Source organism: Grammomys surdaster, unplaced genomic scaffold, assembly GCF_004785775.1.
Source record: "Grammomys surdaster isolate TR1022 unplaced genomic scaffold, NIH_TR_1.0 271, whole genome shotgun sequence".
NCBI lineage: Eukaryota > Metazoa > Chordata > Mammalia > Rodentia > Muridae > Grammomys > Grammomys surdaster.
The window spans coordinates 7987040-8005221 of record NW_021604712.1 but is presented as its reverse complement, the minus strand read 5'-3'; the positions used below and the strand labels follow the sequence as shown (position 1 = coordinate 8005221).

The following is an 18182-nucleotide window of genomic DNA, read 5'->3' as shown; positions in this document are numbered from 1 at the left end:
TGATGAAGAGGTGTTCATTAAAGCAGTTCAGCTTTAAAAACCGACAACGCGTGTTGGTAAAAATGATGGAGAAGCCAGAACTTTCACTCATGCTGGTGAGATGGTAAAACCACACAACTGCACTGCAAAACAGCTGTGTGACCAGGAATCCTACTTCATGGTATTTTCCCAAGAAAGCAAAAGCATGTATCTGCATTAAAAACTTGTGTTTGTTAAAATGTTCAGGCTTTATTCATAATTCAGCTTCAAACTTGAAACAACCAAAATATCTACCAAAAGTGAATGTAGAAAACGAAACCTACACAAAATGGAACATATATCTTATAGACAATAAGCATGGATAAATCAGAAAAGTAATCCGATGAGGGTGGGAAGAAGCAGGTACTTGTAGAAGTCTAATCTGTGACTTCAATAAATACCAGGAGAATTATGAATGTGGCCCAACACACTGGCAAATGACATACAAGTAATTAGCCCCTACAAGAGTATGTATTATTTGATTTCATTTAAAACTTTCAAAAGTTTGGGCTACCAACAAAGAACACTCATGATGTACAACTTACTCATCATGAAAGCCACTCATCTCTGAAAAAATATTTTAAAAATTGGGCTAGAGAGATGGCTCAGCGGCTAAGAGCACTGACTGCTCTTCCAGAGGTCCTGAGTTCAATTCCCAGCAACCACATGGTGGCTGACAACCATCTGTAATGGGATCTGATGCCCTCTTCTGGTGTGTCTGAAGACAGCTACAGTGTACTCATATAAATAAAATAAATAATATTTTAAAAAATTATTTAAAAAATTAAAGAAAATACTACCTAATAAAGGTGTGTTCTAGGTAAAGAGATCAAGAAGATGGTAGAATAGAGGGAAGAATGAAAAAAAGAGTCCTTGACTATGCCTTCTACTTCAATGATACATATATCTATTGCTATCAAACAAAAAATGAGCCTAGCACTATGCTGTGTAAAAAGTAGCCCTAAACACTGATCGTTAAGAAACAAGGCTCTGCTGATATAAAAGGACAAGTGTTAGTGTCTTTATTCATTATGAGCATATTAAAGAAGACTCAACCACTTCCAATTCAATTTCTTCACCCTAAGAAGAAAATCCAATACTCAAAATCCAGGCCATTTACAGTCTGGCCTCAAACTTTGACTACCTTAAGCTCTTTTTATTTCTAGTCAAAACATGTACTCTGTACACCTCTAACTTTTTTACTCTTTCAATTAATTTACTTAAAATCTTTCTATGCAAAAATGCCTTTATACATGTTTAATTTTTAAAACAATTTCTCTCTAGCTCAGATACCAGGCATCATGAAGCATCTGCCATCACCTGCACGTCCCTCCTTCCTGAACTCTGTGGCCCATCACTATGTCTAAAAATTACATGACATTTATCAATAAATCATGATAATTAATAGACGTTATCCTTCCCAAGCCACTACCTCTTAGTAGCAAAGAACTCCTTCATATATGTTTCTATTCTAAATCAACATAGAAAGGGGTAAAGAATAGAACCCATAAAAGGAGATAGGGTTCAGGGAACAAGATTAAAATAAATTACCTTGGGGAGCTTCAGACTTCAGTCAAAATAAAAGAAGTTTGGGGCAGGGGCTCAATAAAAAGTATTAATTTTGGCAAGTGAACAGTAAGGAAGAAATAAATCCAAGATATGCCTTTTCCAGTAACATGGATCTGGAACTAGGCACTAGAGCTGAATTCCACTCCATATATCACATGTCCCAACCGTCCGCAAAGACTGTGCCCAAACTGCCGAAGAACTGGTAAGCACATCTCACAAGAATGCCTGTTCAGTGCACAGACATAAGGCCTGCTTAATACGGAAACCATGAAAAAGAAATGAAAGCTATGACGTTCCAATGACATTTAAATAGTATTCAAAGGCCAGGTGGAGAACTCTTAAATAGTCATTACAGCAAAAGGTTTTAATTCATGTCATAGATTAGAAACAACATACAATGATCAAGACCATAAAACTGAAACAAACAAACAAACAAACAAACAAAGGTGGAAGGAACAGTATAACTTGATTTCCAAGGATTAACATCAGAAGTTACCTTTTCAGAAAATGCCACAGAAAAGATTGCTATCAGAATAAAAAGTACCATGCAGAACCCTTGGCTGAATAGAGTAAGCCCTATAACTCACATTTTAGTAAAAACAAGGCATTCTCAATTTATATTAATGGACATAAGCCTATAAATTAACAACACTGCTTCAGGAAAAAAAGCATTATGATTCTAACAATAATCCAGAACTAGCATGCATACTATGAGAAAGAGGCAAGAATAGTTAGTGTTCATTTGTTTATTTCTACTCCAAAACATTCTAGAGTCACTAGCTAGCTCATCAGTGGAAGGTGAAAGCCATAGTGTTAGTCCCTAACTAAAAGCTTTATAGCAGCTGACAGATTAAGTCCATTGACCCTCTACTTGAAGTAAAGGTTCAGAGTGCAATGGCGGCAGTATAACTTACTCTAACACAGTCCACTTAACTGTTTTTAATGGAAAGGAAAACCACACACTATAACCTGAAGACAAAGGATGATGTTACTGCAGAACATCTGTGAATGAAGGCTGTGTAACCAAGACCTTACACTTGATTTCTGGAGCTGCTACACACTGCTAACATAAGGCTTTGTAGAAAAGAGGCTAGCAAAGGAGTCTGAGGGCCATTCTGAAAGAACAGCAAAAACACAAAAGGCATTATAAATCTTTTAAGTATTGGAAGAGTGTCTAGGCAGATTAGAACACGTATGGAAGAATTTCAAAATCCTGGTGTTATGAAGAAACAGGAGTAACTTAAGAAATCTAGGTGCCGTGTAAAAGGAAACTCTGAAACACAGTTCCCAGAGGGATAGGGCAAAATCTAGGGGGAAAATATCATTGACAATTGTATAATAAAACAAAATAGAAAATGGGAAAATGTATGGCTGTAAAAGAAAAAAAGAATCATGAAGCTGAGATTCTTTAACCCTTCTCCAACCATTAAAACACACACAAAAAAAATATTTAATTACTTACAATTAACAAAACAGTCCACATTTACAGTAGAGGAAATTATTAACTTATGAGCACTGTATATTCTCTCAAAACATGAAAAAAATTAAAATCCAGAAAAAAAGAGAAAACAGAAATTGATATATATCAAATGGGGAATACCTTCTCAACCCAAAACAATCACCTCAGAGAAGGAAAAAGTGATTAAGCCATTACCTGAAAGAACTGAGATAAGCAAGCCACCCTGAATCAGAACTCTAAAATTTAAAACAAATAGATAAAATACACAAAGAAATAAAGTGATAGCTAAATTTAGGCTGAAAACAGAGGAGAGATGCAAATCATTACAGAAATATAGCACAAACAGCAAGATATCTCTAACTCAACAGAGATACAATAGTTTACTGCACATCTTTTGTTTTTCTTTTTGAGGTAGGGATTCTCTGTGTAACAGCCTTGACTGTCTTCTGTAGACCAGGATGGCCTCAAACTCAGAGATCCACCTGTTTCTGCCTACTGGGTGCTGGGTTAAAAGGTGCAAGCCACCACTGTCTGGCATGATCTAGGTTAATGCTGTTCTCTTAAACAAGAAGTCAAGGCTCTCCAGAAAAGATGATTCTAGAGTTGAGATGGAGAGATGTATGTATGTATAAATGTATAGATATATGGATGGATGGATGGACGGACGGACGGACGGACGGACAGACGGACAGAAATAATGATCCTGAGTTTCTTGTAAGAAAAGTTCAAAAATGATAGGGGGTAGGTCAGAAAGGCACAGGAGCAGGGGAAGAACTTCCTAGTGGTCAAACCAGAGCAATCTGAGCAACATAATCTATAGTAACACCCACTATGACCTACAAAATAACATGGACATCTTTGAGTCTTTACTGATAAAAGTGAATCAACATGGAAGTGAAGGAACGCCTCTTCATTACAGAAGACTGTCAATTAATAAAAGGTTAAGGGTCAAAGAAACTACAAAATCACCACTAGGTAAATTCTACAGTGGTAAATAATGCTGTAAGTCCAACTGATAGATGCTAAAATAAATGGATGAGTGTAAAGAGATACTGGAAATTATCAGATCCTCAAAAAAAATTTCCCTAAAGATATATGTCAATTATAAAGAGGAAAAACTCTGACTTCATAGAGAAGACAGCAGATACCTCCTTAATTAAGGAAACAGATTAACATCAGTAATAAGACACCGACATTATATTCTCCAGATACAAAACATACCTCCTGATAGAAAGCCATTATTCATGTCACCATAACCACCACCTTCTAATGCTGGGAATCAAACCTAGAGTTTTATACATACTACCATAGGGCTCTAGACCAGTCCCTCACAAGCATTACCCTTTTGACTAATTTCTTCCCAAGCTTAAGATGTTTCGATTTTCAATGGATAAAATACAAATGCCTTACTTAACAAAGTTTAAGGTTTTCCATAATCTGGTCCCTATTTAACCTGATCTTCCACTACTATCTGTGCATGTCCTCTCTTCCACTTCCACTTTGCTTCTTTAAAGCAATCTGAGCTTCTGCCCCTCACATTTTTTGTTTTGTTTTTCTTGAAAGATGGTCTATCTTCATTTATTTAAAGGATTTATATGGGTGGGGCCTTGTGTTTTGTACTTCTTTGGGTCTTGTTTAGACAGCCATGTTGCTAAGGTATCACAGGTTTACCTTCCCTGTTACTTCTTGGAGACACAATGGCACAGTGGAATTCCTGGTCCTTAGATTCTTACAAACTTGCTGCCCACTCTTCTTAGATGTTCCCTCAGCCTTAGGAACAGGAGTTTCGCTGAAGAGGTATCAATTAGACTTCAATTCAGTTATCAATTTCTTGAGGCTAAATATCCCTGGCTTCACTGCATGCATTAAACACATCAAAATCAAGCAACTAAAGTGAATTACAAACACATTATCTCCAACACTCTCAAGCTAAGAAAGTCAAGCTTTGTTCACATGTATTCCCCAGCACTTCACCCAATGAAACAAATAAGGTACTGAGAACCAAAGTAACAAAGTAGTTAGAAAAAAAAGTCTATCTTTATGATTCCTAACTCAAGAGCATTCTTAGCCCCAAACATGTGGCACTTCATTTTACTTCCATAAAAGATGTTAATTAGGCATACAACATGTAACAAAATTAATAAAGTCTTAAATGTCACCTCATTTTATAATTAAAATGATGCCCATAAAAATTACTATTTGGTAAAGAACAAAAGTGTATAAAGCACCAATGTCAAGATTACGTATTTTAATCACAATTAGATACTTTAAAGTGAAAAAATTTAGTTTATCATTTATTCTATAATAAAATTTAAAACCAAATACATAACTTAGCAACTCACTTAAAAGAACAGAGTCCACAAAATTAAAACATAACAAAAAACAGAGAATTAATTTTGATATGAGAGACAACAATGAACCATTTGGATACTATATACTATAAACACATGTCTAACCACCATGTTCAAAGTATTACAAAACTCACTTGTTGGGCTTTATATAAAGACCTGTGAAATAGGATTCCTACTGCCATAAAGCTCAAAACACAATCTGGAAAACAAGGACAACCACTGAAGAAGCAGGTGCAAAGAGTCATGTACTTTCTAAGATTACCAGTTAAAAAGGCTGGACATTTAGATTTATTTATTGACAGCAGGCCTAGTATGCACAAGCCCCTGGATTTGATGGTGGAGAGGGGGACTTTCTTCTTCCAAGTTTTGGGAATATGAAAACAAATTACAATCTACCAAAATAAATCCAACGTTTTTTAGCTTGAAGTTAAAAAGGCTTTCAAACAATACAAACTATCTACTGCCCAGTTCTTGGTTTCTTTATACTTAAAGGGAGGGAGGAGAGGTACTGCTGAAGAGATGGCTCAGCACTGGCTGCTCTATCAGAAGCCCTGGCATGATTGTCTGTAATTCCAGTTCCAGGGAATCCAAGGTTCTCTTCTGGCCTCTGGGCACCAGACACTCAAATGATACAAAGATATACCTGCAGACGAAACACTCATACACATAAGATAATTTTTTAATAAAAATAATCATGTTATGGCATTCTAAAGTAGCACCAAGAAAATCGTAAGATTAGCCCAGACTATCTTATTGTTCTACAAAATAAGGAAGCGATCAAAAGATAAAACAGAACACATCAAAACAATGAGTTAAGCCAAAGAGTTAACACTGACCAAATGTGGGTTAGTTTGAAAAATTTTTCAAAATAAGTTAAGAACAATAATAGAGAATAACCCATATGATTAAAAAAGAACCCATGAATTCATATTGATCAATGAAACAGCTAAGAAAGAAAATCCACTTACAACAGAATAGAGTACCCACTAATTAATGTTTTAAAAAGAGGGGGATAAAAAAACACCATTTGCAATCACTATATGTGTACCTGACTCAAGCAAGAATCATCGAGGAACACCACAACCCATTACCTGAACATTTTGGGTAAACTGAAGCAGATGCTTCAACAACAACAAAGGAGACACTGACTGGCATCTTTTATAAAAAGTTTTGGAAAAAACTGGCAGGTAAAATTTCCACTAAACAATCCAAGTAAACAGCACCAGCCTCATCAGACTGGCATTAAACTACCTCCAGAAGCACATGCCATCACGTACCATGAGATTATGCCAGAGGACATTACCTACAAAGATGCAAAAGAACAAATCTTAACTGACAATCCCACCAAAATAAAGGTTGTATCTCTTTAACACTACTGTTAAGATCAAAATGGTTGAAGAACTGTTTCAGATTTAAACAATGCAAGAGCTATTGACAACTACATACAACACATCAGAAGAAAAAAAGTTCTTAAAAAATATTAATGGCACAACTGGAGAGTATTTTCAATATGAATGGTATCATATAATAATATCAAGATTAAATTTCTTACACCCACCATATGGTGGTTATGGAAGAATGTGTTCCAGTTATTAAGAGACACTAGATGAAGCACTTAGGAGGAAAGGATCACAAGGTACATAACTTACTCTCAAACAACTCAATAATAAAAAAAATGGAAAGAAAAGGAAGAAAAAAGGGGGTGGGCAAAAAGAGAGAAGAGGAAAAGGAGGACACAGCAGGTTCCTAACATCACAGAACAGTGTATTATGTGATTTCCTTGTTAGCAATGTACATTTCTAGCATTACTATACAGGTACCTGTACATTAAGTGTTAGCTTTGTTTCTGATCTTAACCAAACAAACATGCACTCCCTGGAATCCACCAAAAGATGTAATCAGGGAGCTTTGAACTGTAAATAAAGTAATAATGTTTCTAGAATCTGTGGTCACTTTGCAAACACAAAGAGTGACAAAAAATAAAGTGACCAAGCAAATGTGGCAAATGTTGACTGCTTATCAACATAGGTGAGAGGTAGACAGGCAGTCACTGTGTCACTCTTTTACATTCTCAAAGCTGGAATGTTTTCCAAAATCATTTGTTTAAGTCTTCTGTCAATACTAAAATTTTACATTTGGGAAAGTAAGCCATATCTGAAAAAAAAAAAAAAAACTTAACTACTAGCTTCTTCATTCCCTTTCATAATTAATGTCATTAAATCAAATCTATCAGCATCAACAAGAGGTCTTCAGTATCAAAACAAACAGTATGCTAAAGTAGTACCCAATTTCCAAAGCCCACTTCTAAGTCAACTGTTCATTATGTGGAAGGATTTTCACTGTTCCAAATGGCTGGCAGGTTCCTAGACGTGGTCACACATTTCAGACCTTCCTTAACAATACAGGTGAACTGCAGTTTGTCTCTTGAGCGCTGTGTTAAATAGGAGCCCTTCTGAAACAGCATGTGAAGTTAGCTGGATAGAATGAAGGCAATGGGAGCAGGAAGAATGTTTATTAGTAAAGAACAGTAAGATTATTACTTCAAAACAGAAATAAATACAGCCTTAAGATAGAAGAGCTACCATCACCCTATGAGAAAGCAAACTGATTCCCAGGAAGTGCCACTAATCCCCATAAGCTCTCAAATTCCTTTATAATGCTGATGAAAATATGCTAATTCTTACAGAAAATGTATGTTAGGGTTTATGATCAAGAAAGAAAAAATTTTTAATCTGAGTTGAGAAAATGGGTTGCTGGTTATTTCAGTTGATTAGGCCAACCAAAGTTCACTTCAACCTTTCCTCAGAATTCACTAGGATTCATCAATAGGATGGTGGGTACAGACCATAAGAGACCTGGTTCCTGACCTAGCAGAAGAGAGTAGCATCAGTTACAGTATCCCAAAGTGAGATTTATTCTGCAAATAATTTATGTATCCAGGGCTTTGGAAAGCATACAAGAACAGGAGAGAAAACTCATCAAGAGAGATTAAAACTGGAATCGCAGACAAGATAACATTTGAGCTAGTATTTAAAGGATAAGTAGTTCAGTAAGTCTATGAGCAAGGGAACATTTCAATCACTGGAGGGAAAAAAAAAAAACATGAACAAAGATACAGAAAAACACTCATTCCAATAGTCAATATCTTCCAAGTGCAGGCAGTGTACTGTTAATGACTGACAAAGCCAAACTGCCTTTGTGGAATACATAGTCAGATAATGGAGAAAGATCACAAATATAGAGCTAACTGAACAAATCAAGCTATACAAATTAAAAAGTGTTTTAAAGGAAACAATCCATGTATACATGTCCTTGATGGATATTTTTTGAAGGGGGGTTGGGGGGGGAGTCAATTTGACACTGAAAAGAATTTCAATTGAGAAAATACCTCCATCAGATTGTTCTATGGGCAAAAAAAAAGCAGGCTGGGTAAGCCATGAACAGCAAGCCAGTAAGCAACATTCCTCCATGGTTTCAACTTCAGTACCTGCTCCAAACTCTGTCTTGAGTTCCAAACACTTGGATGAAAGCTGGAGGATCAGTCATCCTCTGCTACATGGCAAGTTCAAGACCAGCCTAGGTTTGTTTCAAAACTGAGGGAGCAGATGTGAAGGTGGCAGGAGAGCTGACAGGAATCTACTGGAGTAAATTACATAGAAGACAGCAACTCAGAATGAAGAAGCAATAGCGACTAAAAGATGTGCTGAAAATAAATCATGAAGAACAGGACTTGTGGGTGAACTAGATTTGAGAATGAAACAAGAATATTATATTTCTGGCTTGAATTAAGTAATGCACTAAGGTAGGGAAGACCAGTAGAAATACAATATGGTGGAAGAAAGAGGAGGAAGGGGGAAGGAATAAGTAATAATGGAGAGGAAATTTTGGCTCTACTTCAGCTATATTATGTTTAAAATTCTAAATGAATGTCTAAGTAGACAGCAAGCTCAGGAGAATTCTAAGCTAGAAAGTTAAAAAACAGGAATCATCACCTTGAAAACACAGGGCTATTTCAGTGAAGAGCACACAGCTGGTCTAGGCTAAGGCAGAGAAACCAAAGGTTAATGGCTGAGGTATATCTGGAAAGTCTGAAATGGAAGGATCTTATTAGGTAAGCCATTGGCTAACAACTGCAGCACAGTAGCAGAAAAATAACAGTGCAGAGTAAATGACTGCATGCTCTAAAGTCAGTCACTTTCCTGTACTCACACATCTCAACAACTCTATGGAGTCGATGTCACGATTCGTACTTCACATAATGAAGGAGCCTCAAACGTACAGAGGACTTCTCAAAGAACACTAAATAGACTGCTTATTTTCACTTAACAGTCTGATTTTAGAAGGCAACCTCTTAACCTTGCCTTACAGCCCCTCTACTGATCTTTCACATGCCTTCAAAGTTTACGTTTCTGGTTTTGGTTTTAAACAACTGGCCTACGGGTGTAGAGATGGCTCTGCTGTTAAATGTACTGCTGTTGCCGAGAGTAACTGCTCCTATCCCCAGCATCCACATGGTGGCCTACAGCCATCCTTAACACCAATTCTAGGGGATCCAACACCCTACCCTCTTCAACCTCTGAGGATACATACGGATATACAGATGCAGCCAAAGTACACATAAAATAAATTTTTAAAAAGAGAGAACAGGCATATTGGTCTGAATTTTAGAAATACATTCTAATCTTACACAGTAGATAAACTCCTGAAGGACCAAAGGTGAGACAGGCAAATACAGCATTATACAATGCCAGACATAGTAACTTGTTTTCAGCAATCCCACATTACAAGTTATCTTAACAGGTCAAACAGAAAGCAGTTCTTTTGCTCAAAGAGTCGTATCTCAAACAAATCCAAGTCTAAAGTGCATATTGGTCACAACACAACAAGGGAAAGGACCAGCTTATACAACACAAACGCACCATCTATTACTGAAAATACTTCTCAAAGCATAAAACATTTATGGAATTTTTTTAATCCACAAAGTCTGTATTTCTTCTTAGAAAATAAAACTAACATTAATTGGAAACAGCCATTAAAAGATGCGCTTGCTTTGAAGGCTGGATATGGCTGTGGTATAGAGCACCTGACTCACATTAGTGAGACCCTGGGTTCAATCCATTTAAGAAAAGATATGCCTTGCCTGGTATTTTCTAGCAAACTGATTGATGTCTGATTTTCACCTATGTTAGGAAAGTGCTCTCTGCCACAGTCATCGGGCATGCATATACAAACATGTATGCAAATATGCAAAATAAGAATACATATTTTAAGGAAAAAAAGAAAAAGAAAGTGCCCTCTGGTTTCTGCACCACCAAGTGTTAACTAGTGTTAGTAAATCACCTAGTATTATACAACACTATATAAATAATAGTATTCCATTCCCCACACAGCCTAATGTTTTAAACTTAAGATACTTGTGATTTTACCTTCAGTTACTATTAAGACACCCCACATTAAAATTAAATGTGATATTTATCAATTAGGTTTGGTTAATACAAATATTACTAAAATCTATAAAAATTAAAAGTATTTATTAAATTAATGCCAGTACAGATCCTATGCTGTAATGTAATACTTTCTAATTAACAAATGGTCTTACACTATTTAACTATAGTAAACTGGAAGAGGGTGCACTTATCATTGGTACACAGATAAAATAAATACAGATGAAATCATTTAGCTTCATAGACCAGGCAAATGAAGTATGAAAAAAATTATAGATTACTTACTAATGAAAAGCTATTTCAAGTATAGTTATCTCAGGTAGGTTGAACAAATACTTTTTTCCTGACTTCAAATGTTAAAGACCACATCTTGAAAAGAGCTCTCATAACTAATACAAGACTTAATTCACTGAAGAATTAGAAAATTACTTACATTCAAATCTAATTCAAAACAAAATTAGGGGAGAGTGAGACTAGAAGCAAGTCACAATTGCAGATCAAAAACCTAAAGTAAACTAGTCCAGTGAACATTGTACGGATGATCTGAGTGTGAACTGACACTGGCACTGGGACAGTTTATCAAAATATACATGAGCATTCTCCGCTACCAAGGTCTCTGTGTCACAGAGCACTCTCACACTTATCACACAATGGTCACAGAAGAAGGTCCATGGAAGCAGGAAGGGAGGAGGAGACAGGGTAATATGCACTCTTGCTTGCACATCAAGGCTCAAGCAGTGAACTCATCTCACTTAAATTCTACTGCCATGGGACAGGTGGCACAATTCTTTTCCATTTTATTGATGCTATTTCATTTCATTTTGTCAGTAGTAAAGAAGCATCTAAATCAAGATCTGACAAAAAAAAAATCAAATAGCCTTTCTTCAAGGTTTGCAAATCAGAATCCTTTCATAAGATAATCTATCTTAAAAATTCATTCAATTTCCCTATTTACTCTTCTTTAACTACTTAAACCAGAAAAGAAATCACGTCTCAATTTATAAAGACCACATTTACAAGTCTTTTTAATCTTGGGGAAAGGCAATATGATCATTTTCAATACGCAGAGCAGTGTTCTCGCTGCCCCTTCGGTGTTAAAAAGCTTAGCGCTAGACTTTGTAACATTCCTATGAACCTTGAGCTTATCTTTAAAGGGGGAGTATGATATAAGACACAATGTTTGAAATTTAAATGCCTCAGAATATCCATGATTTCATCACTGAGTATTACAATGGAAGCCTCTTCTTACAAGACAAAAAGATGAAAGAGGAAAAGTGAGGGTTTTCCAAACAGACTGACAAACATGCTATTTCCCCAAAACAAATCTGATTGTGGACTCCTCCTAAATCAGAAGACAATCTACTAAGATTTAACTACACTAGCAAACTTCACTTTCAAATATAAAGCTGTAGTTAAAAACAAAAACAAAAACAAAAACAAAAACAAAAAAAACAGAATCAGCATTTGAAACATTTAAAGAACTTTACTTCCAATTACATTTACCAAAACCAAAATAAAGAAAAACAAAAAAATCCCTTTGTCGTTTACCTGCTGTGAAAACATAAAAACTATTTTTTCTCATGGCATAATTCAAATGTTTTTAAGCCTCAGAAAGCTATCCCTTTCTTTGATCATTCTCTAATTCTTCAATTTAAAATCGTATAGGTTGAGTTAAGAGCAATTTTACCTTCATGAAAGACTGTGATCTTATGTGTAGCAACAGTATGAATTGAAGGAAATGGGTAAGTACAGTTGAATTTAGAGGTCACCATTCTTCACAAACACTGACTGTTTTAATACATAAATATCTTTGGAAACCTTCTTACCACAAGAATTATTAATAAATAGTCTGTAAGCATACAAATGCCCAGTTTTAGCTTTTCAAAGTGCTTTCAAGATTTTAACATTATCCTCTCAACTTTTGCAACAAGAATTAAAGTAAAAGTAATTCCAACTCAATCAATTGATAACAAATACTAATTTTATTGTCTTACACAACAGATATGTCCCAGTAAACATTCCATTTGTATAATATTACATTTACTATAATTTAGATCATCTTTAAGGGAACATGTCTCCCTAAAAGTTACCATTTACAAGAAAAAATCGTCAGTCCTCTCCAAAAATATACAAAAACAAGACGAAAATGTATATACAAATGTCATAATAGCATTAATAGTTACTCCATCCTCGTTTCCTAAATTCACAGGAAAAGAAATGTCATTTTAGTATGTTAAAAAAAAAACACTACTTTGTTTACCTTTTCCTCAGACTGTCCAAGTACTGCCAAGGTAACATAGATTTTAAAACTGACAACTAGACTACTTAGCAGTTGCCAAAACAACGCAGCTGGATTCTTAAAGGGAAAGTACTCTTGTGTAATATATACCTAATTACTGCTTTAGAGAACCTCACTGTCATACAATAAGAGATGTTAAAAGAAAGACATAAGAGAAACACAGTGCGCTGCGCTACAAACTTGAAAACTGTTATACAATATTAGTTTTTAAATATGTATACAGTTGTCAACACATCGCAGCAGGTCTTTCTCATTTCAATTTCTGGAATCCCAATTTCACCGTAAACTAACATACAGGTTAACGCGAAGGTGTATTCAGTCTACACTCGGTTCTCTTCTGGATCATGATGACAGAGGATTCTTAGCTCCGGGACCTATTTAAGGTCCGAGCGAGCAAGAATTTGATAGTTACACTTTCCCAGGAGGAAATGCTAATTCAGAAATGCTCACCTTTCCCAAACTTGTCTGCAATATCACTGATCTTTAATCCTCAACTGTCCAAAAACAGATGACATCGAACCCAAAAGCAAAGTTTCCATCCCACCCTGCGCCCCCTGAGCGGCAGGATCTACCCGATAGCAAGGAGCGGGTCACTTGTGCAACCCCTACTCCCAAGACCTTTCCCCGCACCCGCAGGTGCTCGAACCCGGCCACCGCCCGGGCCAGCCCCTGACACACACCCTACCACCGACATCTCCGGGGGAGACTTCAGACCTCTACCTCCCGCCCCAGAGAACCAACCTTCCCCATGAAGCAGAAGTGGGGGAACTTTAAGTGCGATCACAGGGCCGGACGCCCCCCGCACTGGCAATCTACCGAGAGGGGAGACCCCGAGGTTAGCAACGCTGGTGGAACGGACCCAGTGGCTCCGCGGCCCCCTGGGAACTCCGTCAACTTTCAGGGAGGAGCGGGGCGGCGCGGCGGGGGGCCCCCAGAGGTGGCGCACTCAGGGAGGCGGCTCACGACAGCCCCCCGCGGGCTCCCGCCGCCGTGCCCGCAGCCCCCCGGGCTCGCCCCGGGGCACCCCGCCCCCACCGCACGGGGCCGCGCCCCTCCGATTCCCCGAGGGCCCCGCCGCCCCGCGCCTAGCCTCGCCCCGGTCCCCGGAGCTCCGCGGGCACCCCTCCTCGGCCTCGCCGCCCACCCTCTCCGTGGTTGCGCCCCCCACCAGCGCGGCCCGACCCCCTTCCCAGCCGCCGCCACATCCCCGAAGCCCGCAGCCCCTCACCGAGTCTCCGCTACAGCCGGCGGGCGCGCACACGCCGCAGCCCCGGCCCGGCCCGCCACAGCACTCCGCGCCGCCCGGAGCCGCCTCCTTCAGCCCGGGACTCGCCGGGACATCCGCGCACGGATCCCCACACCGGGGCTATTTTTAGGAGTCAGGCCTCGGCCAGACCGGAACTCGTTCTTCGCGGCGCGCGTGCGCACAGCGAAGACGTCTTGGTGTCCCTCCGCCGGCCTCGCCTCTCCCTTCCTCTCCGCTTCCTCTCTTTCTTCTCTCTCGAGCTCTCCTTTTAGGGTATATTTCTGCCCTCGGTGGGTCCTGAAGGGTTTGTCATGGGCAAGACAAGGGAATAGACAGAGAGAGCCGCGCCTTCTGAACGGCTAGCGCTGTTCCACAAGGACAGGAGGGGCGGACTATGTTTTTCCGGGTGGGTGAGGCGACAGATCACCCGGCACAGGAAGGAGATGACGGCGGCTTGGCGCCGGGGCTGCAGCCTGGAGCGCGCTTCCCTCTGAAGGACCGTGTTCTCCTGGAAGGGATACTGGTCACTTGATGAGGGCCTGGGCGTGGCGGGCCGGCGGCGTCGCACCCCCGCCGCCTCCTGGACCAGCCGGGGCCTACGGCTGCGGTGACGCGGCGCGTGACCGGTCCCCGCGCTTGGTCCGCGACCACGACCGAGGCCCTCCACCGCGGGACGGCCCGTGCGGTGCTCGGGATCGAGGCCAGCTCCCCGCCCTCGTGCGCGCTGAGCCTGACCAGACCTCGGCTCGCCACGCCCTCACTGTGGTCAGGGCCACACCTGTGTCCAGGCCTGGACAGCTGCTGGGTCACTGGACCCGCTGGGCCAGCAGTTGGACGCTGACCCTGGCCACTCAATCCCAGCAGGGACTTGGAAAGCAAAACACCTTGAGAATGAGGCAACCTGCCTATTGGGGCTATTAATACTAGCTAGTATGGCTTTGAGGTAAACTCTGTCTCACTCAATCCTCACATCCCAGTAAAGTTCACCTCACTTTCTGTTCCCACTTGACAGATAAGAAAGGAAAACTGAGAACCACTCTGACCAAGGCAGGGCCACACAACGTCAGAGAAGGGCAATGAGGATTTGAACTCCTAACAGCTCGACAAACTGATTTTTTTTTTTTAAATGGGGAAAGGATGTCCTTGAAGCAGCCCTTGTGTTTAGTTAAGTTACTGATTTTTGTCCAGGGTGAGTCTCTGCTGGTCCTCACCCCCAAAAGTTGCTACCTCTGTAGAGGCCCTTAGAATATAGTTGCTCGTGTCCGAACCCAGAGGTGCCCATGCAATGGACACAAACCCACACATATGTTTTCATTCGAAGATGAAAGACTCAATCCTGTGTTTAGAACTTTAAAACAAGTCTTTGGGGTGGGTGAGCAGATGTGCAGAGGCTGTGTGCAGAGGAACTGGGAAGTTACAAAGGAAGCTGGAGGCTTGCTGGCTTCCTCCCTCAAGGACAACAAGGCAATGTGCTTGGGAGAGCCTGACACAAAGGCAGTACAGAGATACCAGATACCAGACACTGGAAAATAAGCCCAGAGCTTCTGCTCAGAGCCTCGCTTCAGTGTTTAGGGGAGTTTGGAGGAGGGGGTTGGGGGCTGACAGGGAGCTGTTATCTTCCCCTCTAGCCTGTCAGGCCCTTTGAAAGAAAAAGGCCTGTGCCCAGAGTGCAGGGAGGATTTTAAAACACTAAATCTGGTGTAAAACAGCAAGGAATGTGGAAATGCGTTTTAACCCACCAGGAGCTGCACCAGCTGTATTCAACTGCTCTACTCCAGGAGAATGGCTGATTTGATGATTTCCATCAAAACTGAGGGTAAAGGACAGTGAGGACTCCTCACCAGCTTTCCACCCTGAGGAAAAAGAAGGACAAGGAAGATGAATTGTTTCTTAAGACACTTGACCCTCTCATAGCTCCCCCATCCCTGCCCTCTGTATGCAATACTCCTGGGTCACACTCAACTCCAGACTGCCCACCCATCACCTAATGCCAAGGCTTTTGGTCATCCTAGAAGCCAGGCAGAGAACTTGGCCATAAATGTAGCCAAGGGAAGGCTGCACAGTTTTAGAAAGAACCCTTTTTCTCAGCATCTGCATCACAATGTCATTGCCTAAGAATTAAGAGTGATAAGAGGGGGAAAAGATGGGGAAAGGGGCGGAAGGAAGAGAAGACAGCTGTTGGAAAATATATTACCAGAGCACACTTAACTGTTACTTATAGTTAAGTATTTGGGGAAGGTGTTGAAGCCTCTTCAGATCTCAGAAACCTGCACCTGAAGTCCAGTATCCAGCAACTTCCCAGCACCCGGCTTGGCATGGACCATATGCCCAGCCTGTCTGTGTGCTGCTGACTCCAGAGGAACTACTGAGGAGCAGCACTTTGTCCTCCCACTCTGTCTGCCTCCTTAAAGCCACAGTGACCAGGCTGCAGGGGCTCAGCATTGCTCTGGCACTGGACCTGAGTGAAGAACAGCCCTACTTTCTACAAAGAGGCTGCCAGGTTATAGCGATGATGCAGCTTGAAACACAATCCAGCTTCCCAGTGACCTTGAAAGGGACTTCTTCCTGTGACATGGTACAGTCAAGGAGCAACTGAGGAAAGAAGGTCATTAGGGAAGGCGTTTTAGAGGAGGCCACACCCATAGTGAGTCTAAAACACTAATAGGATGCAAAGGAACCTTCTCCTTAGCTCTTAGTATAGGAACAAAAGAAACAGGTTCCCTGATCACCGGGGCAACCTCTTCCTGCCCGTTACCTAACCATCCCCACTCAGAACCGCCAACAGCTGCTTTGTGCACATCAGCCTGTTCCCCCATCTGAAGGGGAAACCTTTTCTACCTGGTCCATCCCTGATTGGACACCATTTTGTAGTACAGTCCTTCTCTAAGTTAGCGCATGAGTAGAAGCACGGCCTTTCTTTATGCCTGTCCGTCTGTCTATCTGCCTCCTCCGTTCTAGAGAGGGCACCCCGTAAAGAAAAAAGCTATGATTTACTTCACATACTCACAGTTGGCGTGGAGTACAAGTAAATAAGTCCTTGTTATAAGTTTAGGAGCCTTTCAGCTGAGAGTGTTCTCCTTGGGGGCTTCTCGTGTGTGTCACAAGAGAGGATCCACGGTTGACGTGTTTCAGTCTCCAGATACAGAGCCAACAAGTAGTGGTACATAAAGCAAAACGTGTTCGAACTGAGGCAACAGAGCATCTGAACATGCTGTCTTTTTGCCTTTTTACATTGACACCAGTGGGGAGCTACCAACAGATAGATATTAAGCAAGTGAAAAGCTTGATCTGTTTGCCGTGTTGGGGAGCAAGAGAGAAAAACTGTCCCAACAGATCAGAGGAGACCAAGGAAAAATGACAGTGAAATACAAAAGAGACCTTAGGCTGGGTCCTTGTATTCGAGGGAGACATAGATGGGAAACTGATGAAGTTTAACGATGGTCTGTAGCCCATACTTATATGATCATTTTTATTAATATTAACATCCTAGTTTTGATAATCACATCTTTACTTCAAATAAAATGGCGACGTTCAAGGAATAATGTAGTGAATTACTATGCCGGTTTTGAAAGGTTTTGTCCGTCTAAGATTATCGTAAGATAAAATAATTTTGGAATAACATGATATTGTTTTAGTATTTTATATAGATTACAAACTCCCAAGTTATAATCTTTGGAGTTAAGCGAACTGACATGCTGATTATGTGGAGTATTTTTACAATACAAAGTAGTTATAAGTCTCTGTTCAACTTGAACAATATTAAAACCACTAGTAAATGTTGGTAAGTATTTGTTTT

The 18182-nt window shown here is 40.2% G+C and overlaps 1 protein-coding gene across 3 annotated transcripts in view; it reads right to left on the bottom strand.

Moving 5' to 3' along the window:
* Mef2a (myocyte enhancer factor 2A) overlaps positions 1 to 14416 on the bottom strand; it is a 125202-nt gene extending 110786 nt beyond the window's left edge. For all 3 annotated transcript variants that reach the window (XM_028776652.1, XM_028776650.1, XM_028776651.1), the window contains exon 1: positions 14369 to 14416. The gene's annotated coding sequence lies outside the window, so the exon portion shown is untranslated. The remainder of the gene's footprint in view (positions 1 to 14368) is intronic.
* Between the last annotated feature and the right edge of the window lie 3766 nt (positions 14417 to 18182).